The sequence below is a fragment of the Rhinolophus hipposideros genome (assembly GCF_964194185.1).
Source record: "Rhinolophus hipposideros genome assembly, chromosome: X".
Lineage (NCBI taxonomy): Eukaryota > Metazoa > Chordata > Mammalia > Chiroptera > Rhinolophidae > Rhinolophus > Rhinolophus hipposideros.
In genome coordinates this window covers 120275534-120302837 of record NC_138046.1, presented here as the reverse complement: position 1 = coordinate 120302837, position 27304 = coordinate 120275534, and the positions used below count along the sequence as shown (strand labels likewise).

Here is a 27304-nt window from a genome sequence, read left to right as displayed (position 1 = left end):
CTCTGCTGTGAGCGTTGGGTTCAGCTGTGTTATATGCTGCCCCCTCAGCCCTGTGGGCCATAAGCAGAGCCCTAGCAGTCCGAGTCCTTCCCTCTCCCGCAGTTGCGGAAGATCCGGGAGCAGCGGGCTCCGAGCACTGAGCTAGGTCTGTGTCCTGCGCCTGCGCGGCTCCGTCTCCGCACTTCTCCTCTCCCTCCTCCCGCGCTCGCGCGATTCTCCCACCTTTAGGTGAATTCAGTAGTGGGTCTGTTCGGCTTGCCTGTCTCCTGTGCATGGAGTCGTTTGTGGAGTTATTGTTCGATTCATTGTAAATTCCAGGGGAGATTTACAGAAGCTCACCTCACGCCGCCATTTTGATGACGTCTCTGAAAATCTCAGTTCTTTAGGTGGTTTTACTCATCCTTTCTTTAAGGGTTAGTTTTAGAGTTCAGTCACTGGAAGCCTCTGAGAGAAATCTTTCCTTAACATAATTTTTTAGTAATTTCATTTTAATTGAAAAGTTTAATTTATATAATTTAAAATTTTTAATGTATTTATTTTACATTTAATTTTAAATTTTTAATAATTTTCCATAATTTAAATTTAATGAGAATAAAATGTGAAACTTAGAGAAAGAATTCAATTATAGTTCTCAAAACAGAAAAGGGATGACTTCAAAAAGTCAACCCTGGATGTCTATGAGAACAAGTAGGGGATTCTCTACTAACAATGTGCAGAATGTAGGTATCCCTTGCTCTATTTTTTAGAATTTGAGTTTTGCCTCACATAATGTGTTATTCTTAATGCATTTTAACTGAATTTCCAGATAGACATTATTTTTGAACTTCCACAGTGTTGTAAAATAGGCTGCAAAGCTTGCCCTGAAGGGAACAATTACTCCCCTTCACCCCCAACAAGGGTACAGAGTGCTGGAAGCTATCATCAATGCTGAATGGAGAGACTGTGATGTCTGTTTCCATGATGCTGCAAATGCGATTGGTGGTAGATTTATTAATAGCTCACAGTTGATTTTTGACCTTGGATTTGTTAAATTAAAGAAGTTTTAAAATAGAGATGAATAAAATGAACTAAAGGAAACCCAGGACATATTCCCCACTTAATTTTTTATGAATATTTAGTATATTGAGTTTGAGGGGGTTATGGGCATATACATACATACCGAGGGTGCCAGAAAATGTATACAAGTGGACACGTTGGTCAACGTTGCTCAAGCAGTAGTTCGCCGTGATCAGAAGTGTCTGGATGCTGATGGGAACCACTTTGAGCACCTCTTGTAATTGAATTCATCTTTTGTTATCGGTATATTACAATTTGAATAGTTTTTTTTCCTTTCTTAAAATGTGTATACTTTTTTTGGTACCCTCTGTATAATTAGCATTTTCTGTGTAAACCGTTTGAGAATGTAAATATTACTTTAAAGTTAATCTGTTTAGAAATAAGAAATCTTGTAGAGCTCATTACGCTCATCTTTCCACCAATTTGTTTGTTTATTTGTTTACAAACAACCCCTGATGTGTTCTCAACAAAGTGCTACCATTCTGTTGGAGGGCAGGCAGACGAGAGGGCAGTTTTTTTCTTTGTCTTCTCATGCTTATGCAGGTGGTTACAGTCTGCTCTCTGGGGACAAGTCTGGAGACCTTTTACGTGACATTGAAATCTCCACTTCATCTGGTGCTGATCACAGTAGACATTCTGGGCCAGGGTCCTGATCCAGCCTGTTGACACTCTCCCTTCACTTACTTAAGTTTAGACTTAATGCTATTTTGTTCTAGTTTAATAATGCATTTTCATTGTTCAAGCTTTGCTTTTATTTGTATTTTTCTGGCAGGCTTATCAGGTTAAATGTTGTAAAAATAGCTGTCCATATGTACCATACCACTACCTCTTGATCTTTAAAGGAATTGGATATTTTTGATATATAACCAATTAAATTGTATCAGCTATTTATTCCTCAAGTGTGAATAAATTCATGGGATTCTATTCTGAATCTGTTTGGGATTAAGGGACATTGAGACCAAATTCCAATAAGTGCAAAATTTTGCAAAAGATTAGCCTACTTAGTGAGTTGAACTGAAAAAATATATATGGTTCGTTGGGACATACGGAGATGGTTTAATGGAGGGCAACTGTCCGTGTGTGTCCATTGGCGTGTTTAATGTGTTCGACTTTATTTTCTATGTCAAAACTAATCATGTAGAAGTAAAATTTTTAAAAAAGATTCCTGTGTCATCTCCTATTTTCACAAATTTCAATTCTGAACAAGTCTGAGTCACTATTAGTCACCAATATTCTGAGTTGTTAAGAATAGTCACATTTGTCAATTATATCTCAATAAAGGTGAGGGGATAAAGTGTACTCATGCAGGCCAACTAATAATTCGTTTTCATCTTCCCACAAACTAAACAGGTACTATGTTCTTATCATGTTCTGGTTAATTCCTGACCTTTCTTTACTAGTTAAAAGCTGGTTGGTTGTCAAATACTTAATCTATGCTATATATTCATCCATAGACTGGTTGACCACATCTTTGGAGAAATATTTTAAGATATAAGTATATTTATTTTAAGTATATTTATTTTAAGAGTTAGTTTATGCTCGTGCAATTTATTTTTTTCCTGAGACTTACAGTTCTGCTTTATATGTTCATTTATTTTCTAACCATATGGGGGAAACAGATATTTGTGGCTTCTTGTGTCTTATGGCTCTTTTTGTCATGTCTCAAGTCATGTAAAGCCAACTCATGTAAAGAAGAAACCAATATATATGTATTGAACTCTGCAGGCCTAAATGGAGCTCTGAGGCATTGAAGAACAGTTACCAAAGTCACTCAAAATTACTCTTGTTTTGTCAGCCCAGAGTGATTGAAGGAAGATGGAGTTTATTTGAAAAAAATGAGTCGATGTAATGGAATAGTTGAATTTAATGGTCTTGTCTTCAAAATAATGCAAATCAGCTGTTTCTTGAGCTATGTCAGACTGTGTAATCCTGACATTGCATTTTTCCGAGTCTAACATGTAAGGTACATTTTGAAGAATATTTATGTGTCGGTTAAGAGATGGCTTTTACAAGTAGCCAGAGCAATGAAAGTTCAGTTGGAATATTAAGGAAATCTCTGTAGAAGGCATAGGCAATAAAGTAAGATTGTCAATGGGAATAATGGGTTTGCTAACTGGAAGGATTCCAGACTGATCTTGACATCACCTCTCTGGGATAATTTAGAAATCACAGGAACAGCCTTACCTTATTGCAGAAGAGCAGGCAGATGAAGCACCAGGCTTTGCTGGAACACCAATCCCGTCTTTCTATTGGGATCGTTTAACTTTTTCTGTTTGCAGGAGGAAGAGCTAAATTCAACAGTTGAGCACAGTGATTTTCACATATTTTGAGACAGGAACGCAGTTTTGTGTTATTATTTAGGCCTTTTGGACTGTGAATGTACATACGACAGGATGTAGTTTCCTATGGTTACTGGAGCAACCTGGTTGGCTTAAAACAACAGAAAGGTTTAATCTCACAGTTCTGGTGGTCAGAAGTCCATACTCAAGGTGTTGACAGGGTCCTGTGAAGGTGCTAGAGGAGAATCTTTCCATGCCTCTTCCAACTTCTGGGAGCTCCAGGCATTGTTTTTCACTTAGGGTAGCATGACTCCAATCTGCTTCTGTCGTGACATAGCCATCTCCTGTGTGTGTTTTCCTCTCTGTGTGTTCTCCTCAATTTATAAGGACGTTTGTTGTTGAATTTAGGGCCCAGCCAGTTAATCTAGGATGATCTCATCTTGAGATCCTTAACTTAATTACATCTACAAAGACCCCTTTTTCTAATAAGTTCACATTTTCAGATATTGGGAGTTAAGACTTGGACATATCCTGTTGGGAGCAACCATTCGACCCATTACAGACAGCAAAGGAGACACGAATAAATTAGTTTCCATAGAAATCTGTCCATTTATTTTCTTCCAGTTCATGTGAATCTTAATCTTCTTTGTGCCTCTGAAAATATTAGGAGGGAAAGCCCATTCTCCATAAACATTCTTTAGCCTACCCTATATTAATGTATAATTCTAAATTACATTCCCACTAGTAGAGTATTTTATTCTTTCAAAATACTTGCCTCATTGGAATGATACAGTTCCACAGGTAGTACATCAAGTATTAGCTAAACGTTTGCATTTCTCTCTGAGTCCTGAGACATGCTAGGCTCCGAGGGGATAAAAATCAGCACTGACCACAACTCAGCCGGTTTAAGGCCCAGTAGCTCAGCAGCTAGGCTCAGCTCCTCAGGTAGGTGGCATTTCAGCAGCCTGAATGCAAACTAAATGCAATTGTGGGTGTCTGCCATTGCTGTGATTTGGCTTTGGTCTCATGGCTCTGCCATGGAACACCTCCCCTTTTCAAGGGCAGTCTTTTCTGTATAAGGGCAGTTGAAAATTATGCTAAAATTTATTTTCATTTTGCCAATTTTTGCCTCCTCTGTAAGACTTAGCGGCTCTATTTTTTCTTGGCCTAAACTTCCTCATGTTAGTTTTCTAATATTGAGCAAATGCTCTTTCACTCTTTGTAATTGCCCTATTTAAAATTACACAAATATATATATATATATATATATATACATATATATATACATATATATATATATATATATATATATATATATATATATATATATATATATATATATGCTGTTCAGTAACCAATACAATTTACAATGAAATTGTCCACAGGGAGTTTACTTCAAATTGGTTGCTTCACTCAAAGGTTTCAAACTGGAAAAGCAGATGAAGAAAAGTAGCAAAAAGCAAAATCTGAATGGGTTGGGACTTATACTAGTAGTTTCACCCAGGAGGCTGACACCAATACTCTCAGGGAAGGCCACGACCCTCTCCCCTTGAGCTTGGCCAAATGACACTAGGAACCCTTGCTGGGGATGGAAGGAATGCTGCGAGAGTCCCTTGCAGCCCCAGGCATTGTTTCTCTAGGGGCCGTCCCCTGCATTGTGAAGAACTAAGTCTAGGGAAAAGACAAGGATTTTGAGGATGCTTGCAAAACAGTTACAAGTGTCCCAAAGACAAAGATGTTATGTGAGAATGAGGAAAGGTGCTGGCGAAACATGGGCTGTCATTGTAATTTTTCAAGTTTCACTCAGACACCTGGTCTTTTGTAAAATTGCTAGAACCCAAACCTTCTTCCTTAAACAGGTTTTTATGATTTCTTTCTTGATTGCTTTGTGTTCGGGGATTTTATCTTTAAGAATTTGTGGAATCCAGAATGCTTCTGTTTCTTTAGTAAAATATAAAAAGATCCAGTCTACTACGTTGTCTGGGGAGTTAGGTGATTCATTAATCTTATTGCCAGAGGGAACTTTCTCTTTCCTAATAAAGTGTATTTCCTGTTATTAGACAGGGAACTCAGTAATAGATTGTGTTTCCCTTTTTGCCTGTACTGCTGGGAAATCTGTACTTATGTTTTACACTAAATTTTCATAGCTATCTTCAGCCTAGGTTGTCTGGTAAAACTATCTCATCCCTTTTGCTATGTGAATTTTGTGCTTTAATACTGTCTTAATGGTTTTTCATTATCTGTGTTTCTTTGTATAAGTCATCTAAATAAAATGTAGATTACCCCCCCAAAAAAACACACAATAAAGAATTAGCTACCCATATTGCACAGCCTCATGAATATCTCCTGTCCCCACTGTGTCACAGCTAGAGCATCTGGTCACAATTACATCTGAGAATTATGGTGGGCCAAGATGTTTGAGAGGCAGGTGGAATGACCAGAAGACAAAAACAAAACATGGGGCTTGGGGGGAAAAAAAGTCCCTAATTGAATGTTATTTTCTAAACTAATTTACTTGTAGCTTAAAGAACTGAGCCTGTAATTCCTATATGAAGAGTTTCTTTTGGTTTCATTTTAATCTGAGTGTGTTAGAAATCTCACTGAAATCAACTTGTTTGAAACTCATGCCAATAATGATTGCAATCATTTAAGGAGTCTTTATTATACACCAGGCACTGGGCTTCCTGCCTTGTAGACTCTTACTTGATTCTCGTTACATCCCGTGAGCGGCTCCCTATTACATGGAGGGGAACTGAAGCTGAGAATGTCTAAATTATTTGCTGCAAGGCCCATTGAAAGTGGTTGAGCAGGCATGCCTCCTGTGTTTCACTGAAAATAAGACCGGGTCTTTTGTGAATTTTTGCTCCAATAGACACATTAGGGCTTGTGTTCAGGGGATGTCTTCCTGAAAAATCAAGCTAGGGCTTATTTTCCGGTTAGGTCTTATTTTGGGGGAAACATGATAGGTCTGTACTCTGAAATTTACCCAAGCTTACTCAATGGGAGGTAGGAGAGCTGTCGGTCTCTCAGGCAAAGAGCTCTTTAAGGCTCAGTCTTCGGATTGCACACTGGTGTTTTCTGTGAAAATTAAATCTGCTGCAGTGCGATAAATGCTTAGGACAGTGGTTGGCACATGAGATGAATAAATAGGCTTATGATAACAATGAAGACTCAATGTGAGTGTAGTGGCCACCTGGAGCAAAGACACATACAGGCTGCACAGTGAAATTGAATTTCAGTAAACAACAAACAATTTCTTAGTGTAAGTATGGCCCGTGCAATATGTGGGACGTACTTATACTAAAAAGTATTATTTACCCCTTGCAATATTTGATTTATACCTATACTGAAAACAGTATTTATTATTTATTGAAAATTCATATTTAGCTTGGCATTCTTTGTTTTATCAAGCAACCCCAAATAAGAATAAATGTGGAATGTTGGCCTATGATAAATGCCGACAAACTTCCAAAAACCAGCCCTGCTCCTCTGTGGAGAAGACTTGCCCACACAGTATCTTCAGTGTTTCCCCAGGACAAGCCTGGGCTCCAGAGTTTCATGACTTGATTCAGATTTCCTGTGTCTGCAGTCAGATTAACTTGAGTCTTTTGCAGCCTTCTGAAGTTTGACATGTGCTAATTTCCGGAAGTTGCCAGAAACCTGTCAGCCATACTTTGGTGCTTCTCAAACTTGACTGAACGTTAGCATTACCTGAGGATCTTTTAAAAGTTCTGATGCCCAGGTCACAGCCTAAACCAATTATGTTCGACTCTCTGGGGTAGAACCAGGTATGAGTATTTTTATTTTAATGCTTCCCACACGATTCCAACATACCGCCTGGGATGAGAATCTCCTCCTAAGCTCACAGGCCCTGCGAGTCCTTGGCTGGAGCAGTGATGCCAACACCTATCACAGGCTGTAGTGTTCTTCCACATATTCCATCCCTCCTTTGGCCAACCCTGCTATCAGCATCCCCTCACCTTCCAAAGTGGCTAAGTTGGCTTCTTCGTAGAGCTGCAAAGACCGGTGTATTGGGTTCTCAAAGCAGTTTGTCTGGGAGAAACCAATGTCTTTTGCTCTCGGTTCTGTAAATTGGGCCTGGAAATGCTTATTGCAATTCTAAAAGACTCCTGGAAAAATGACATGGCCTTTTCCCTTTTTATCATGTGCTGATAGAGCTGGCCTCCCATTCAGTGGGGTTGGAGGCATTTGCTCAGACAAGACAGTGAGTTCTGAGTTATGGAGATGTCCATGTCTGATTAAATAAAACATCGGTCCTGAAGCACCACAGAGCCTAACACCATCTCGGATGGTCCCCAGGAGAGTCAGGGAGGCAAAGGACCGGGCTTCATGGTGCCATGACATAGCAGAGAGGTCCATTACAACTTTGGGAAACAGCCCTGAGGAGATCTCTCTTCCTGCTGCCTTACCAGATGATTCCACACCTAACAGTTTTGTTATATTTTGGTCTTCCTCAGGTAATAAATGTAACAACCTTGCATAAGTTAGCCCTGGATTTGTAAACTCCAGTGCATAATCGTAATATCCATGACTTGATGTTTTCACACGGCAGGTTGACCCGTCCACTTTGCTCTGTTGAATTTTTGGAGTTCTGATTGGTTAGTGTAAAGGAAATAATTCGTATTTGCAGGGAGAATATTACATTTCCCATGCTTTAACCTGGGTGTTTAAAAATTCAAATTTCTCAGAGGACATTGTGTTGCCTTTTTTGCATTTTAATCTAGAGCTTTTAAGAGAGTTAGGTCATTAAGTAATCATCGGATGCTGATTGCCTAACCTCTACAAAGTTTGCTTTCAAGAATCTCGGTCCCACATAATAAATGGGGGAGTTTATCAAAGCAGGTGGCATATACTTTGCCTCTCTGTTTTGATTCATACGTGTAACAATTTGTACCTGCTGCTTTAAATTGGCCCTGAGAACACCTTTTGTGTTAAAGCCCACTCACAGTTAGAAGGAACCAGCATCAACCAGGCAATAAGAAAGTATTATCTCCCAACTAAACAAAGCCAAAACGCCAATGGGACAAATTGTTCTGTCAGTATTTCCAAACCTTGACTGTGTGGTCTCCTGCTATTTTTAGAGCTTTTAGGGAAATGAATCCTCCTTATTGTACAAATAATCCAATTAAGTATCACGTCGGCCACTGGGAAACTCTGTTTCCTTTGAGCACTATTTTGGAGACCAGTGTTCCTTTTATTAGAGTACAAAAAGTTGCCCACAAAGATGGCAGTCTTCAAAGGGGGACGGAGGGTGCTGTGATGGTGCGGTAACCTGCATCTCACAGGACAAGCTGCGGCATCACCTGCATGAAATTGCAGTAGTTTGACCTTGGTACACTAAGAATACAGAAAGTCTAATTCCGACTTAGCTCTCACCAGAGCCTTAAATTCTGTTCTCCTTTCTTTATAGGAGTGGTGGATGTCCAAGATGGAAGCTCTGTAGATTTTCTGGAGTGAAATTTTTCTAATTTAACAGTGAAGTAGACGAATGCCTTGAACAGACTTAAAGAAAATAAAGCTGGGCATTTATAAATCTTCATGCAACTTAGGAACCATTGATAACTTTTGGAGTCAGGCTGCCTTTTCATAAAGATGCAACATTACCTATAGAATCTTAGCCTCTGAATTTTAAGACTAGGGAGAGAGACTTTTCATGTAGTCCCCAAATCAGAAAGCACAACTTCAAATGGCAAGCAGTTTTACTGCTGATCCATGTTGAACTCGGACTAACTCCTGCCCCAGCCTGGCAGCTCACTGCTTGTTCTTCACTAACGTAAGGCAAGTGAATGACTCGCCTGGGGTGCCACAAAATGCTATAATGAAGATAAATACTATTTTAACACAGTGCTTTTTTTTTATTTTTCAATTCTAGTTGACATGTAATATTGTATTAGTTTCAGGTGTACAGCATAGTGGTTAGACATTTGTATAACTTACGAAGTGATCACCCTGATAAATCTAGTCCCCACCTGGCGCTGTACATAGTTATTGTCATATCATTGACTATATTCTTTATGCTGTACTTTACATCCCCATGACCATTTTGTAACTACCGATTTGTACTTCCTGATCGCTTCCCCCTTTTCACCCTTACCTCCAAGGCCCCTCCCATCTTGTGTTTTTTTGTTTGTAGTCACTTTGATTTTTTTATACGACAATACAATTTTATAATATTGTGTTACACAATATTATAAAAAAAAACAAAATGCAAAGAAATTGCAGGTGGGCAAAATAATATTTTAAATAAAAACAGAATCCAACGTGGATGAGACTAAGGTGAGGTAAGTGAGGCAGGGTTATGTACGTGCAGGTCAGAGCCCGCTGATATTTTTGTAGTCGGTAACTGGCAGTTTTTTGGGGGGCCTGGTACACACGCAGCTGGCAGCTTGGGTATTCACACCACTTGGAGCTCCACTCTACGCCACTCCACATGCCTCCAAATGAAAAGAGTGGCTTCATGCTCTGCTCCTGGAATCTCACTTAGTTCTGCTGTGCCTTCCAGTTAGTTGCTGTCTCCTCCATTCTATTATAACACCCTGGAAAATGAGGATCTTGCCTTACTTGCCTCTGAATCCTGAGAACGTAGCATAGTATGGGGCACTTATTTGTCATATATTTCCCCTCTACTCCATCAGTCTTAGAATCATCTCCTTGCCTCTGGATGTCCCTGTGCTGACCTAGTGTCTTTCTAGGGCTTGGCGTGTGAATCCAGTGACAACTGTGGCACTGGTAGGGGTTACCCTCCCCATTGATGAGCCAAATGAATGGAGACTGTCTGCAAAGCAGGGTGATTAGTTTGTAGAAAATCACCCACCTTGGCCATAGGGAAAGCTGGGTTATTCGTTATCTCTTGCTGTGTAACAAATTACCACTAACTTAGTGACAAATAACCCCCATTTATTTTCACAGTTTTTGTTTGGCTGAATTCTCTGCTTAGGATCTGACCAGGCTAAAATCAAGGTGTCAGTCAGGGCTGTGGCTCTCGGCTTCTAGAACCTGGGTGCTCCTCTAAGCTTGCTATTTGTTGGCAGAATTCAGTTTCTTGCATTGGAGGCCTGAGGTCTCCATTTTCCTGATGTGTGCCCCTTCTTTTTCAACACATCAATGACACATTGAACCCTTCTCGGGCTTCAAGGCTTGCTAACTTCTTTACAGTTTCCTTTTCTGCTTTTAAGGGCTCATGTGATTCCACTGGGCCCACTCAGATAATCCAAGATAATCTTCCCTTTTCAAGGTCAGTTGATTAATAACTTTAGTTATAACATTTGCAGAATCTCTTTAGCCATCTAACAAAACCATAGGCTGACACCAGAAGGTGAAGGTCATGGGAGATGGCCAAACATTTGCAGTTCCTCTTAATACTTCAGGGGCCAAACATCCTTGGTGTCTTCTTGGCTTCGGTCCCCAAGGTATTTGGGAAGATTAGGGTCAGTTGTTTAGGACTACAGGCATAGTCCTGATGGGTCTGAAATCCCTCTTGTGGAATCCTGCATTGTCATTTTCTGGAACTTTGGCAGAAGCATTTCTTTGGGAAATGAGGAAAGGCATTCTGACTTCAAAGACCCTGAACCCCATCTGGTCAGGAAGCATAATCTATCATTCATTTCTGTGTCCCCTGATGGGCCGCAGAGAGCATGGCCCATGGTAGGCAGTCTAGAAAGGCTTATTTGAAGAAATGAGTGGATAAATGAATTGTTCCATCCTGAGAATTTCCGATTTTTTGAACCAACATTTATAATCAATATTTTGAACCAATATTTATAATCAACATTTTTGAACCAATATTTATAATCACTATTTCCTACCAGCTATTTCCATATTCCCCCAAATGGGAAGGCATCCTCCGATTGCTCAGGCAATCCTCATCGTAAATAGCTTGTGAGAGAGCTGGGTAGAACATTTGCCTAAAAAATTTCTTTCCTAATCATCGATGCCAACATACGCATCTGTTTCTCCTTCTCGTCACCACTCACGCTTCCCAGTCTTACACTGATGGCTTCAAATGTCTGTGCTATGATTAGAAATTGAATTTGTGTGCTTAGGTCTGTTGCTGAGTCTAAGAATCTGCTATATTTTCTTTTAACTGGTTGATTTAGCAACTGTTTTCTAATATCGCTTAACCATACTCTAAATTTCTCATTGACTTCTAGGATAAGATTTACATAACTTGACATTCATTCCCATACGATCAGTGTACTCACTCACCCACTCATTCACTTACTTGCAAACCCACTTTCTTAGTCCATGAGGGCAAATTGGCTACAATTTCAAAGAGAAGCTCATGGAAGGTAATGTTGCCCAGCAACGTTATGCTTGGTTTTATTCTACATTTACTTTTTTCGTTTTTTCAAATGTCACTCTGTGCCACTGAAATCCTAAACAATAGTAATAGTAGGCTACCCCCTTGGTACCTTAATCCAGGAAAGATGGCGGAGAGTGTGTCAAACTTGGTTGGTAGATGTGAAAATTCTGGTCATTTGAAAGACATATCTTTTGCCGTACCTTTATTTATTGGGTGAATTAATATTTGGTTTATACATCGTTTTCTTGTGAGTGTGGTTAGTGTGACTTTCTGGAGACCTGCATAAGCCCTGGGTCATTGACCAAATAGTTTCTTTGGATCTCGGTGACAACCTTCTGCATTTCCCAAAGACATACTTCTCCCCAAGTTCCAAAGTACTTCCTCCAGTTGGGGTACTTGCTACCCACATGGACTCTCTGACAACCTCAGTCATCTCCCTCCCTGTAACAAAAAATCTCAGAGGAATCTTTCTGCTACATTCAAATGCATATTGCCCAATCCAAGAGCTTATGAAAGCAGTGTAAGAAAAGTCCCTGCCAGGCCGTATCAAGATTATGTCCTGAGTGCCTGAACACAAAAGCACATAGTGAAACTTAACCTTGCAAATATAAGTCCCAAACCATGCTACACAGGTGGGACAAATTTAAGGAAGAAAAAGAAGCACTGTTACAATGTTGTCTTTGCAACTCAATCAACCATGAGCAGCATGTGAGGGGAAAATGTAAAATTAATTGTACCAAGAGACCAGCTTTCCCTCACTGTTGACAGTCGGTCATCTTCATCAGCTGGGATGTGGCCTGGTAGCCACTCCTTATTATGTTACATAACATCACATACTTTTTGGACAGTGGGTTTTTGTTAAGCTTGTATTTAATGTTATATATCAATGATGAATTAAAACTACGGCGGCCTGTTTTCATGAATCCATTTCTAATACAGGCCCACAGAGCAGTTACTTCTCAGCATAAAGCTGACACATACCACTGTGTGTGGTACTCATTTTTCCAGTCTTGAAAGTTGCTGAAAAGAGAAACATGGCAATCAGCTCACTGAACATCACCCGGCGTATCCTGGGTGCAGACAGAAGCTTGCGAAAGGTGCTTCCCTTAGCACAAGACATCACAATGTTTCACGCATGTGTGAGTGTGTGGATGGGACGTTGGCTTGAAGTCACAGTGCTCGCAGAAGTGCAGGGGTGCTGGCGGTGGTTCAGGCAGTGAAATGTAAGCTTGCCTTGTAATAAAAGCTCTGGGAATGCAGAGGATGCCTCGCCATTAGGCATTCTCCTCGTGTTTCACATAAATGCATCCTGTTCTCGGGAGCGGATGAGCAGTGCATTTGCACTGGCTCATTCAAATTGAATGCTGGTAAAAGGAGAGTCCCGAGGAAACAGAACAGTCTGGCATCTCTGAAGGCAGGAGCAAGGTGAAGCTGTCGCCTGCCTTCTCTGTTATTTATTGGATGTTTATTTGCTGACCTCATGCACACCCACGGCACGTTGCAAAGAGGCACCAATGGGGCGATTGATGCCTGCACAGCACAGGCACCCATGCAGGTTTGCTCGGGCTTTTCAGGGCAATAAAGTTCAAGGCTTCATACGTGGCTTCACCTGTTGTCCCCAAGCCTGGTGTGGATAATGTTTTGCTGAAAGAGAAAGCTCCTCCGGAGAGGCAGTTTGTATTGTGTTTTTCTTTTGTTCTGTATCAGTGCTGTATCTTTAACTTTGTCACAGCAAGAGTGAGGAGAGCGAGCCTGCAGAGAGCTTTTTACAACGTGCTTTTTTCCGTTAGTTTTAACAGGAGCAAAGCATTCCCAGCAGCAGGGATCGCTTGCTCTCTAGTCATGTGCTATGAGGAATAAAGACACTGTAGGGCAGTGAACCTGAACTTGGCCCGTTCATCCATACTGCATTGAGTGATTGCATGGAGTGGAGTCAAATGCCACTTGGGGGTGAAGAGCACGCATCAGCTTGCATTCCTCCTGGATATAGGAGGAAGGACCCTTGACAGAATCCAGTAATTAAAAGGTAAACCATGAAGTGTATGCCGTGTGTGAGAGCCTGTGGGCTGAGGGGAGATTGCCCGGGGAAGAGGGGGTTATTTTTCATTTTATTTGGAATGATATGTTCCTTAGATTTTCTTGGCCAATGGATCAGAAGAAGATAGGGAGAGATTTTGACTTACTGCTCACTTACAGTAGAGTCCAGAAGTTACTTTTACACACGATGACACTGTTGTCCCCAAGTATTCAGAACTGTAGTGGACTTCTGTCCCCGAAGCAGGAGGGTTCTCAGTGGGGACTCTGAGGAAAAGAAAAGTTTGACCACAGAATTGAACGAGGACACTCCTTCTGTCTCCGTTTTCTTTCCGGTGAAATCTCATCTTGAGAATTCATTTGGTGTTTTGCAGTAGTGGTTCTGTCTGTTAGTCCCGAAATCTAGTAAGACCTGGCTTTCGGAGATACAAAAAGACTGGGAAATGTAATATTTCTCTTAGTTACATTTCTAAAGGTATATATAATTTCCATCATCCCTTTGGGGAGATTCTTGACAAGAAGGTGAAGTTCTAAGTTAAAACATGTCATCTGCTTAATGAAATTGAGTACCGTCTTTTGTAAATCATCGTTACATGTGTTGGCTTTATGTTAAGACGGAAGTAAGCAGTGTCTCTCGGCAGTGTGTGTTCTTAGCAAGTTATTGATGAAATTTTGTGACTGTAAACTTAGCTCATGCCTAGTAAATCTCCTGTCCAGCTCTTTGAGCTCTTTTACAAGCTGCATTAAAAATACAAGGATAGATTTTTAATTAAATTAAGTATTGTATTTGCTCTTTGGTTGCTGAAAAGCAGTCATGTGAGCGTGTGGACAACGTGATGCCATTGTTTCTAAAAGACTGTTCACATAATTTGCAGCTTAAAAATAAGCCTGATGCTCTGTAGATCTTTGGGGTGTTTTATTTTACCACCCCATACAGTTGAATCTATTGAATATCTGTTTCAGTTCACACTCAAATAAACACAATGCTAATTTGTGATATGTTATATATGTGTACCTATTATATATTCGTTATACATATCCATATTATTCATCAATATACACACATATGTATATGTACATCTTCTGGAATATTTTATTCAAAAGGTTTGGTTGGAAGCAAAGCAATTTGTCAGCAGCAGAGTTAATAAGACTTAGCATAAGCATTCTTGGCATAGAAATATGGGTTCGCAAAATGAAGAGAGATGCTCAAGTATGTATCATCCAATGGTATTTCACTTGAGAAACAATGCTGATAATTGCTCAGGGGTTCATCACAGCATGATATGTAGATCATTGTTTCTGTGCCAGAAACTGCATCTGATCTGACGTAGAGAAGATGGGAGTAGGGACAGATTTAGGGGAGGAAAGGCAAAATCTTTGGGGAAAATTGGTATCAGCAGTAGCTTTTAATGTCATCAATGCCGGCACAAGGATCAACTCTATGGTGACTTGACAGAAGAAACCATCTTGATTGATGGCAGATTTTTCATCATTTTTAGCCTATGAAAGTATGTTCATCCCACTTTTTGGTTTATTGATTTAATTTATTATTTAAGATACCAGTTGGTTTTTTCCAACAAATACAGGTTTGTTTTTAGTGAGGTTTTAAAGGTATGGACATAAAGGTTCATGGAATATTTTATAGTAAAATGTCAAAGTAAATAGCAAATATGTTATAAAAGTTAAGTTACTAAATTTTCAGAAATAGTTTTGAGTAATTAATAATGAGTTTATAAAAAGGTACGATGTAAGGGGATGGCATAAGAGGATCAAATAAGCTTTCCTTCATTTTCAGTTGAAATCAAAATTTTATTATCTTTAATATCTTCAATTAGAGAATGTACAGCTCTGTAATAGTAGAAAGCAGGGAAAATAAGCAGGACCTATATTCCAGACTGTTGCAGCCAATTTGGATGAGCAATTTAGCTTTTGTTGTGTGGACTGTTTTGCTTAAACTAAAAAGTATCTGGTCCATTGAAGAAAGGTGTCTTAAGTCGCACTAACACTGAAGGTTCTTCCAATCGTCATTTCTTTGATGGTCCAGCCTGGCCTTGCTTGTTCAAACAGACAAAAAGTGTTCTGTGATGCTGTAAGTCAGGAATGTCTGTGCTTGTGTTATTTCCTAGACTGATTCACCAAGGCAATTGTGATATCTTGTATTTACAGAGCAGCGTTTTGTGAAGCGCTCAGACTGGTTTTTAGACATTATCTAATTACCACAATGCCACAGGGAAATAGAGAGTGCTTGCTATCTCTACCCTACAGTTGACATGATAGAGGGACAAGAGGTAAAGCAATTTGTCCAAGCTGATTCAGAAAAAACACTGACACACAGCTAGGGAGTGAGCCAAGGTGAGCCCCGTGGATGGGTCTGTGACTTTTGTCTGTAAGACCCCCTTACCTTGCTAGTCAGCTGTCAGTGTGCCCCTAGAATCCTCTGCCCAAGGGAAACATATTCGAACTGACTTCATGGACTCCATCCCAACAATTTGTGGTTATAGGATTCCAGTGACCTGTTCAACATCTGCGATAACCAACTGGAGTGAAAGCAATGAAGAACATTGCCTGCGGGTTGCCAAACTGAGGTCATAGAATTGGCAAATGTCACTAGTAGTCTTTAAGATCAACCCGGAAAGCAACAGGACACATGACTTCCCCAAGATTAGACTTGAAAATCATTTGAGCCCTCTCCAGAAGCCCATCGACTGTCAGGGAGAGAGTTGGGATGCTTTCTCTCCCTTGATACAGGAACCATAAAACTGACAATCAGGAAACATACTTACTTTAGTATTTCAGCTTTTAGGCATCCAGACAGTTTAAGCTTATTCAAAGTTGAAAACGAAAACTACTGAGGATTTGGACACAGTGTTCTCACACTTATGAGGACTTACTGACTTTTTTTCTATTCTCTTTAGTGCTTATTTTGAAACAAATTCTGTCTCAGTTAAAGGGTAAGAAAATGATTTAAATACATAGAAGTTATGTATGTCCTGTATTTGAGGGGATAATTTCAATCTTGAAACAGATACCAAATCATTTGCAACTTAGCAAATTAGTTAGATTCACAAGTAGTTGGATGAGAAAGCAAATACTTTCCAGGAGACCATTACCACTGAGACTGGCTATGTTCAGATGGAAAATGCACTACTGATATAGTAATCTAGAGGTAGAGTCTAAGCAGATGGATTCTAGGAGAAAGGTCTGTAACATGGAGTAACTATACCAGCGTATTAGTTGGTATTAGACAAAATAATCCATAAGAAATTCTTAGCACATCGCCAGGCACATAATGATACCCTCACATGCTGGATCTGAATCTGAATGGGTGGGGGAACCAAGCTGAGAGGGAGGCAGCCTAGAAACAGAGCCACTGGGGTGGGGTAGGAGGTGGACAAGTGCTGAAGGCTTTCAGAGAAGGAGGAGAGACTAAAGAACTGGGAAAGAACAAAATCTGGTGGAGAATGAAGGAGCCTGAAGAATCCAGACAGACTTGGGTGCTGATACCTAGGGACGAAGCACGGTGGCTTTTTGCACCCCCAGTGAAAAAGCTGATGTGATACAGGAGAATTTCTGAGAGCACAATATGTAGGTCCCTAAGAAACTGGTTTTAAAGGCTGCAAGAAAAGCTACAAGAGGAACTTAGGGAACATGGGAAGAGTGATGAAAGGACTCTCTTTTCTTGTGATTGCACATACCGAATACAGTAGCTTAGACGCAAACAGGGGTAAAGAAGATGCGGTGACCTAGAAGTAGAGGGCAGAGAAGCAAAGGATCAGCCCAGCAAAGACATGTGACACTGAGCGGGTTGGGAATTGGGGAAGGCCTGGAGGGCGTCTGTTGAAGGCTTAAGTCTGAAGTCCCCAATGTGCATTATGCTCTTGGAGAAACTGCCAATCAGGGAAGCTGGGGGCTTTTCTCACTATACTTGGTGACCCACCTGGCATAGCGTAGCATGCAATAATTGTTTGCTGAACAAAATGCAAACTTCGTGCTTGGTGCTGCTTACATGAGTTGGCCCCTGCTCTTCTATAAGGCTGTCCTTGGGATTGCTGGTTAAACTGGGGAATGACTTGCAGCTCGTCCCCAGCCCCCTCACTCCTTACCCCTCCCTCTTGCTTTCACTTCATCAGAAGCACTCTCCACCGTCCCACATACTCTGTGTTTCCTCTATTTGTTAAACACTAGTATGGAGGCTCTGCTTTGGAAGCAGTGATCTGTCTTGTTCACTGCCTTCTCCCCCGAGCCCAAAATAGTCCCTTTCTCATAATAGGAAATGATTGTTGAATGAATGACTTGCTCCTAACTTATTTATAGACCCTTCTGGAACTTCCGCAATTGACTGACCTTGTTACTTGTATTCTGTGTTCCACCCCTCCCCCAAACAAGATAGTAAACCTTTGAGGGCAGTCAGTTATGTCACACTAATTTTTGGAAACCCTCAGTGAATAGGATAGCACCTTAAGCTTGTGGAGGTACTTGATCAATATTTACCAAATTGAAATTGTACCCCCAAAATAGGACCTAATTGCTATCCTTAAAATTTTATACTCATATTCACTGAGGATACAGCTCACAGTTAGAAAAATCTCAAACAATAAGAGAATATATTTAAATCTGTGGTTCTCAAACAAGGGTGATTTCCACCTCCTCCCCAGGGGTGCTTGGAAATGTCTGGAGACATTTTTGTTGTAACATCTGGTGTGTGTGTATTTTGGGGGGGGGGCAGGGGTGCTACTGGCATCCAGTGGTTAGAAACCAGGACGCTGCTCAATATCCTACAGTGCACACAGGACAGCCTCAACAGAGAATCATCTGGCCCGAATGGTCATTAGCTGAGAAGCTCTGATTTATAATAAAACCCTTATCACTTAGTTTTTGAACAACTTTTATTATTTGTATTTTCCATTAAACTCTGGGCTTCTGGGTGGCAGTGGTTTGTCTTCTTCCTATTTGTGTATCCAGGTTCAGCATAACACCTGGCATATCTGAGGCTTTTAATAAATGATGGTGAATTGATGAATGAATGAATATTAATGATGCCAAAAAAGGAGCTCCAGTATCCTCTTTGGAACAACATTATAATTAGAAACTGCATTTCTAATCAAGGACTCAACATGAAATAATCAATAGACTCAATGTCAGGTTTTAAAAGCAGAGACAGAACAGCCACATGTTCAGTCATGGAATGTTAGCCCTGAGGGCGACCCGAGAGGCCATTCGCTTCAACCCTCATAAATTACAGGTGAATAGAAACCCATGGAGGTTAAATGACTCACCTAAGGGCTCACAGGTAAATGGCAGAACCAGGAGTAGAATTGTTTCTCTTAGTCTTGGCACGTTTTCATGCTAGGCTGTCTCCATTGTATCAGCCCGACAAAAATTGGCATAACAGATTGCTTGTAACGATTATATGAAGTACCACCCCGGTGTAATATTGAATGTAATACATAAAAATGATATATTTACAGTATTGTAGAATTTGTCCTTAAACTAATATACTAGGCATTACTATCATTAATATAGAGTTTAAGATAACGGAATGTAAGGGCTGGAAGAAGTCTTGGTAATTGTCTGCTAAACCCCTGAATTCTGAGTGAAGTGAAGGGTACAGAGAGCAGAAACTTTATTTAGAGTCATGGAAAGGGGTCTGGAATTCTCTACTCTGTGCTGTTCTTCACCATAAGAGTGTTTCCTAAAATGGATTCTTAGTTGCAAAGGGTATTACGGGAAAACAGGGTTATGTGGTCAGATAAATATAGAAAATGCAAGGGTAAACAAAAATAAACTGGTATGTTTGCCAGAGGACATTCAGCATTTTTTATACTTGGTACACCTCTCCAAGAGGGATCTATATACATAACTCCTCTAAAACTTCTTACTTAGGACATCATTTAAACTACCAACCAGTATTCCTCAGAAACTGATTTGAAAAATGCTCTACGGCTTCTTCCAATTCACTTAATTGACAGAAAAGTGGCAGGACTGCTTAGGTTTTATTTTTTATTTATTTATTTTTTAAAGATTTTATTGGGGAAGGGGAACAGGACTTTATTGGGGAACAGTGTGTACTTCCAGGACTTTTTTCCAAGTCAAGTTGCTGTCCTTTCAATCTTAGTTGTGGAGGGTGCCGTTCAGCTTCAAGTTGTCCTTTCAGTCTTAGTTGTGGAGGGCGCAGCTCAGCTCCAGGTCCAGTTGCGGTTTTTTTTTTCTAGTTGCAGGGGGCGCAGCCCACCATCCCTTGTGGGACTCGAGGAATCAGACTGGCAACCTTGTGGTTGAGAGTTTGCACTCCGACCAACTGAGCCATCCACGAAGCAGGTCAGCTCAAGGTGCCATGTTCAATCTTAGTTGCAGGGGGCGCTGCCCACCATCCCTTACGGGACTCGAGGAGTTGAGCCCGTAACCTTTTGAAGACTGCTTAGGTTTTAGAGGGACATTTTAGAAAGTCTTTTGGATGGCGCATGTTTTCTCCCCCGCAACCCCTCTGTGTCTTTCTGAAAACACTGTCCAAAGGAGTTTGAATCAGTCAGTATATTCTGGTTCTCATGGTAAGTTTGCCAATCACAAGCCAGGGTTTCAGAGAGCATCGTTCCTGTGACCAGTCTGGCAGAAATAGGTACTGAAGCCTCATAAAGCAGAAAGACACTGGGCTTGAAGTCAGAAGATCTTGCCTTGGCAAGCCAGCTAACAACATCTGTTGGTTATCAGTGAAATCAGACATGACCTGAACAGTCTTCCGTGCAGAATTCCAGTGTGATCATGACAGACAATAGGGCTAGTTAGTTTACAGAACGTACCAAGAAATTCTGTGTTTTCCATCCTGTCTATACAATAAAACCTTGGAGCAGCTTGGTGTAGAGAGGCCCCTTCACTTTCTGACCTTCTACCTGACGACTGTACACTGCAAAGAATACAGACGTTATTCTGTAATAAAAAGGACCTCAGTCGGTCCTTCCGTTACTTTGTATAATTGCTCAGTATTTAAATTGACTTGAATTTTTAATAAAATTATTCCCTAGTGTGAAAGCACACCAACAAAACATTGCCCTTTACATATCGAGTCTTAGAGAGGGAACTGAACTATATGCAAAAGCACATATTTCACGAATATGTTTACTGCAACAGCCTTTGGTGAATTTTTTTACACTTTATTTATTTATTTTTGACATTCAATATTATTTTATATTAATTTAAGGTGTAGCATAGTGGTTAGACATTTATGTAATTTAAGAAGTGTTCCCCCATCTAGTCTAGTACTTACCTGGCACTACATAGTTACCATATTATTGGCTGTATTCTCTATGCTACTTTACATCCCCATGACTATTTTGTAACTGCCAGTTTGTACTTCTTCATCCCTTCACCTTTTTCACTCAGCCCCTCAACCCCCTCCTATCTATCACCCCTATAAATTTAGTACCCATCTGACACCATACAGTTATTACAGTATTATTGACTGTATTGCTTATGCTGTACCCTACATCCCCATGACTGCATGTAAAACCAATTTGTACTTCTTAATCCCTTCCCCTTTCTCACTCACTCCCAACCCACCTCCCGTTTGGCAACCATCAAAATGTTCTCTGTATCTACGAGTTTGTTTCTGTTTTGTTTGTTTATTCCATTCTTTAGATGCCACACAGAAGCAAAATCACATTGCATCTGTCTTTCTCTGTCTGACACTCACTCAGCACAGTACCCTCCAGATCCACTCATGCCACCACAGATGGCATGAACCCATTCCCTTCCACGGCTGAGTAATACTCCATTGTATATATGTACCACCTCCTCGTTATCAATCCTCCCATCAATGGACATTCAGGCTGCCTCTGCATCCTGGCCATTGTAAACACTGCTGCAGTGATCGTATGGATGCTCACATCCCCTCAAAGTAGTGTTTTGGATTTCTTCGGATGAATACCCGGAAGAGGGATTACTGGGTCCTTCTTTGTCTTTTGTTATAGCCTTTGTTTTAAAGTCTGTTTTTTCTGGTGTAAGTATTGCTACCTCACCATTTTGGGGTTCCATTTTCATGAAGTATCTTTTTCCCATTCCTTTACTTTCATTCTGTGTACCTTTCAATCTGAAGTGAGTCTCTTGTAGGCAGCATATGTAAGGGTCTTGTTTTCTTATCCATTCAGTCACCCTATCTTTTGATTGGAACATTTAACCCATTTACATTGAAAGCAATTGTCAATAGATTGGTAGTTATTACTATTTCATTATTTGATTTTTTTGTTTGTTTGCTTTAAAGAAGTCCCTCTAAGATTCCAGGCAATACTGGTTTAGTGTTGATGAATTCCTTTAGCTTTTTCTTGTCTGGGAGCTCTTTATCTGTCCTTTGATTCTAAATGACAATTTTGCTGGGTAGAGTAATCTTGGTTGTAGGTCCTTGCTTTTCATCACTTTGAATATTTCCTGCCAATGCTTTCTGGGCTGCAAAGTCTCTGTTGAGAAATCAGCTGACAGTCTTGTGGGAGCTCCCTTGTAGGTAACTAACTGCTTTTCTCTTGCTGCTTTTAAGGTTCTCTCTTTGTTGTTAACCTTTGGTATTGTAATTATGATGTATCTTGATGTGAGCCTCTTTGGGTTTATCATGTTTGGGGCTATCTGTGCTTCCTGGGCGTGTATATTTATTTCCTTCACTAGGTTAGGGAAGTTTGCTGTTATTGTTTTTTCAAATAGGTTTTCAATTCCTTGCTCTCTCTCTTCTCCTTCTGGTACCCCTATGATGTGAATGTCAGTGCACATGATGTTGTCCCAGAGGCCCCTTAAACTGTACTCACTTTTTTGGATTCTTTTTTCTTTTTACTGTTCTGCTGGATGTTTTATGCTCCCTTATCTTTTAAATTGCTGATTCATTCCTCTGCTTCATCTAATCTATGTTTGATTCCCTCTAATGTATTCTGCATTTCAGTTACTGTATTCTTTATTTCTAACTAGCTCTTTTTTATGTTTTCTATGTTCATTTTTATGTTTCCTATCTCTTTGTTGAAGTTCTCCCTAATAACCTAATAACCAGTTTTAGAACTCTGCGTCTAGTAGATTGCTTGTCTCCATTTTGTTTAGTTAACTTTCTGTGGCTTTGTTCTATTGTTCTTTCATTTGGGACATGCTTCTTTGCTTCTCCATTTTGGTAGCCCGCCTGTGTTTGTTTCTCTGTATTAGGTAGGGCTGCTATGTTTTCTGGTCTTAGTAGAGTGGCCTTGTGTAGTAGGTGTCCTATGGGATCCAGTGGTTTGTCTCCCTGCTCACCAGAGTAGGGTGCTGCAGGTGTATCCCTTGTCTGGGTTGTGTGTGCCCTCCTGTTGTAGTTGAGCCTTGGTTGTTGTTTGCATGTCAGTAGGAGGGATTGACCCTCAGGCTGATTGGTTTTGAGGACTGGCTGTGATTACAGTGGAGGAGCTATGGTGCAAGGGCTGACCCTACAGAGCAGGGTTTGCTTTAGTGGGGCTCAAGTGCCTGGCAAGTCTGCCCTTTGTGTTGTCATCCTTGGAGGCAGTCAGGTAATGTTCCAGTTTGGTCCACAGCTGACCACCAGAGGTGTGCCAGCCCTGGGGCCTCCTGGGAGGCAACCTGCTGCAGCCCAGGTTTAGTCACAGCCTGTGCTCTGCCCAGAGCCACCTGGTATGAGCGACAAAACAATCTGCAGATGGCCGCCACCTACACTAGGATTAGAGGTGCCTTGAGAGACCAATCTGCTATCTGTGGCTGCCTGTTGCTAATGCCAGGCTTAGGGCTGCTCAGCCAGAGGTATGGCACACACAGAAGCCAGATGCTGCTTCTTTGGATTTTGTGAACCTTTGAGAGATTTTATGAAAGTCCACAGCATGAGCCCAGACAGGTTGTTCGTATGGAAAAAAAACCACTGGAATTGGCTTAGTTGTGCCAAAATGTGGGTGGGGTGGGGTCTCTGGGTATGACTAGGGTAGAGCAGACAAAAGGTGATAGTCAGGTTGATGGAGACTCAGACATGTCATATGCCTGCTGCCTGCATCTGCATGCAGGGAGTGAGAAAGCTCAACACAGAAACAATGTCTTCTGCCAGCTCCTCGGTCCAGTCGAAAGCTGTTCCTGCAGCTCTCGCCCTGAAGCCTGACACTTCAGTTCTCCCCATATGTCCCTGGTACCTTTAGAACTGCTGCTTCAGCACTGGAGTTTAGTGTGAGTGGGACTGTCAGCAAGTAAGTCCATGCGTGATCCCCTTAATAATGCCTCGGAATGCAGCCGCCCTCCATCTCACTCAGTCACAATCTCCGCTGGTTTTCACAACCAGAAATTACGAGAACTTCTCTCCCCAGCACTGGAACCCTGGGCTGGAAAACCAGATGTGGGGCTGAGACCCCTCACTTCTCTTAGGGGTACCTCCACAGCTGAGATACCCCTCCCGATTTATAATGGTCACACACGGTGTGAGACCAGCCTGTTCTGTGTCTCTGCCCCTCCTACTGGTCACGAGGTGGCTTCTTCTGTATATCCTGAGTTGTAGGGCTTTGGTTCAGCTAGACTTAGGTGAGTCTCAATGATTGTTATTCTATAGTTTAGTTGTAATTGATGTGGTCCTGAGAGGAGGTGAGCACAGCATTTACCTGTTCCACCATCTTGACCAGAAATCCTCCCTTTGGTGAATTTTAAGAAAATAGACAAACACAAAATGAACTGAAATAAAAATGAAGGAGAATCAAAGAGCTTCTAAGGATAATCCAGTTTGGCATCGAGCCAAGTGATAGATAAAAAATCTGCACCTTAATGTATAAGAAAAGCAGTCCAGAAAGAAAGAGGGAGTATTGTATGAAAAATCTGTCTCAAGGAGTTTGAAATTGTTTCTTGCTTTTTTCACAATAAGTTTCCTCTTATTCGTAACAGAGGGCTTTTAGAAACATTCTATTGACAGTCCTTTCAGAAATTTGGGATGTGCACAGATTGATACAAACAAGATGGACTCTTGCTTTCAGGTGAGTTTGAGTTGACTCACCTTTTGCTTCTCTTCATAGAATTTGATGATTTTCAAGTTCATGTCCATCAGAACCTTCCTTAGGACATCACATGAAGAATGCGGGTGTCTGTCTCATGATTGGAAATAAACTGCCACCCTTCAGAGTGAAACTAGGTTTCTACTGTTAAATTTCACATCTTCAAAGGGCTGAGTGCAGCTGAAATTGCCACCAAATGAAATAAACCTCTCAAATGTGAAATACAAAGGAACAACCCATTTTTGTGGAAAATTATTTGAGGGAGAAAGCTTGGGAGAGTTGGCACCCATATACAGACTAAATGGTTTATGCAGTAAGTGAACATAAGGAAATTCATAAGTGGCCAAGAACGAAAGTGTGTGAATGGATTGATCAGAAGGGACTTTTTCTAATTCTCATGGCTCAGTCTTGAGCTTGATAGATGCACTCCTCAAAGCTTTCTGGTGTCTACTTAACCCTCTTGTGCATCTTTGCTGATTGTTTGTTCAATAGCTACACACTTTAAGTATTCAGTTTGCTTTGAAGAAATAAAAATAACCTGAGTGAATTACCTGCTTCTCTGCTTGCTTTACTGTAGCTAACTCATCACAAGCTACAAAGGGGCTGGCAGTTGAGATTTGAAAATGGAGATGCAACTCAAAGGACAAAGGCTTTTCATCAACTCTAGTGAATGGAGATGGTGATATATAAATGTAAGGGCAAGAAATTTATCACAAAAGGAACTTGTAATAAAGAGATATAGGTAATCTTATGGGGAAGGGAGCCTACCCTAAAGAATCATTATGGACAATTTGTTTTTTGTTCTAATTATCCATATCAGGAGAAAAGCATTTGGTGAACATTTAGCAGTTACACTAGAAAGGAATCAAAACATGCCATTATTGGCAAACAAGACATAAAGGAAAGCTTTTTGTATTTTATAGAAGGCTATTTTTCTGTACTGTATTTAGTTTTAACTATGTGTTCATGGAGTTGCGCTATTCTTTTAATTACCAGGTTAAGAACATCATAAAACAATAGGGAAGCCATCCTTTCTTTGTCTCGGCCTGAGATAAATGTCTAATGATATCAGCAAACATTTTAGTAACAAAAACTGCAAATGAAACCTCGATAAATATTTTTCACTGTTTCTGATACCATGAAAATCCCTGGGGGCTCAGGTACATTAAACTTGGGTTAACACCATTTCAGACAAACCTGGTGATTAAAGGCTGTTCATTTCTGTTTTACGGCATCAAATTTAAGCCTCTAGGAAATTCTAAGACAAATTAAATAATGTGAAAGCAGCCAACTGAAAGATGCACAAAGGAGCACGAGGCTTATTGATTATAAAATGAAATGAATCTTACTCAGAGCAGGAAAATTGAGGAAGGAAAGTTACATCTGTGAAGAAAGCTATTTAATAAGGTGTCATGATTGAAGAGAGAAGTTTAAATCAAGTAAATAAGAAAAACGTAATTAAAGTGAATTAATCATGGATCAACATCTTGCTGGAATTCTCTCTTGTTTATGAGATTTAATAAAAATTATACTAATAATGTTACTGTCCCTAATTTGATATACTTGCATCATTTCAGGAACTTGGTTTTTTTTTTCTTTTCTTTACTTTTTTTCTTGTAATACAAGTCTCTGAGGTCTAGATGAGCAGTATGATGTGATATAAAACAAATTCTGAGATTATTAAGCATTTTCCACTCCTTCCCTCCCCTTCCCTTCTTCGTCATGCATAAGATAGATTTGTCTTGGTTGTGGTCTTAGTATGTCTGATCACCAGTGTCCACGTCCATCAGTGTTCTAACCATCTCTTGACCACCTCAGCCGCCATTGTGACAACTCTTCTTTTACTAGCTTTACATTACCTCTGTAGTATAAAAAGTAGTATAGTCATACAATGAAATATTAGGTCGGTTCAAAAGTAATTCTGGTTTTTGCAATTATTTTAAGCTTTTTAAACCACAGTTCCTTTTACACCAACCTAATACTATATGGAAATGAGGAGAATGAAGTACTGTTTATACAGACAATATTTGAGTGAAAGAAGCGAGATAAAGCTATGTGTAATGCATGATTTCATTTATATGAAGAATAAGAACAGGCATACCTAATTTACAGAGACAGAAGCCAGAATAATGGTTACTTCTGGGGGCCAGTTGGATATTGACTGGGAAGGTTTATGAGTGAATGTTCTGGGTGCTAGATATGGTCTATATCTTGGCATGACTATTGGTTACATGAGTCTATACATATGTAAACACTCAATGAGCTATACACTTAAGAGAGTTATATACTTTGTTGTATATGTTAGATTTTTAAAACGATTTTAATTTTTTTCAAATTAGTGTTTTGGATTTCCTCTATGTTTACTGCATTGCTATTCACAATAGCCAAGATGTAGAAACAACCAAAGTGCCCATTGATAGACGATTGGATCAAGCAATTATAGTACATTTATTACTCAGCCATTAAAAAGAATGAAATCTTACTATTTGCAACAACATGGATGGATCCAGAGGATATTATGCTAAGTGAAATAAATCAGACTGAGAAAGACAAATATCATATGATCTCACTTATACGTGGAATCTAAAGATCAGAATAAACGAGCAAAAAACCCCAGAATTAGGCTCTTAGATGTGGAG

The 27304-nt window shown here is 40.2% G+C and overlaps 1 protein-coding gene across 5 annotated transcripts in view; it reads left to right on the top strand.

Moving 5' to 3' along the window:
* The window catches only part of FRMPD4 (FERM and PDZ domain containing 4), a 750657-nt gene that overhangs the window by 437344 nt on the left and 286009 nt on the right, over positions 1 to 27304 (top strand). Inside the window, exon 1 of one of the 5 annotated variants that reach the window (XM_081042404.1) lies at positions 13581 to 13684. The exons of the other annotated variants lie outside the window; for them this stretch is intronic. The gene's annotated coding sequence lies outside the window, so the exon portion shown is untranslated. Of the gene's footprint in view, positions 1 to 13580; positions 13685 to 27304 lie in introns of those variants that run through there. 5 annotated transcript variants of the gene reach the window in all.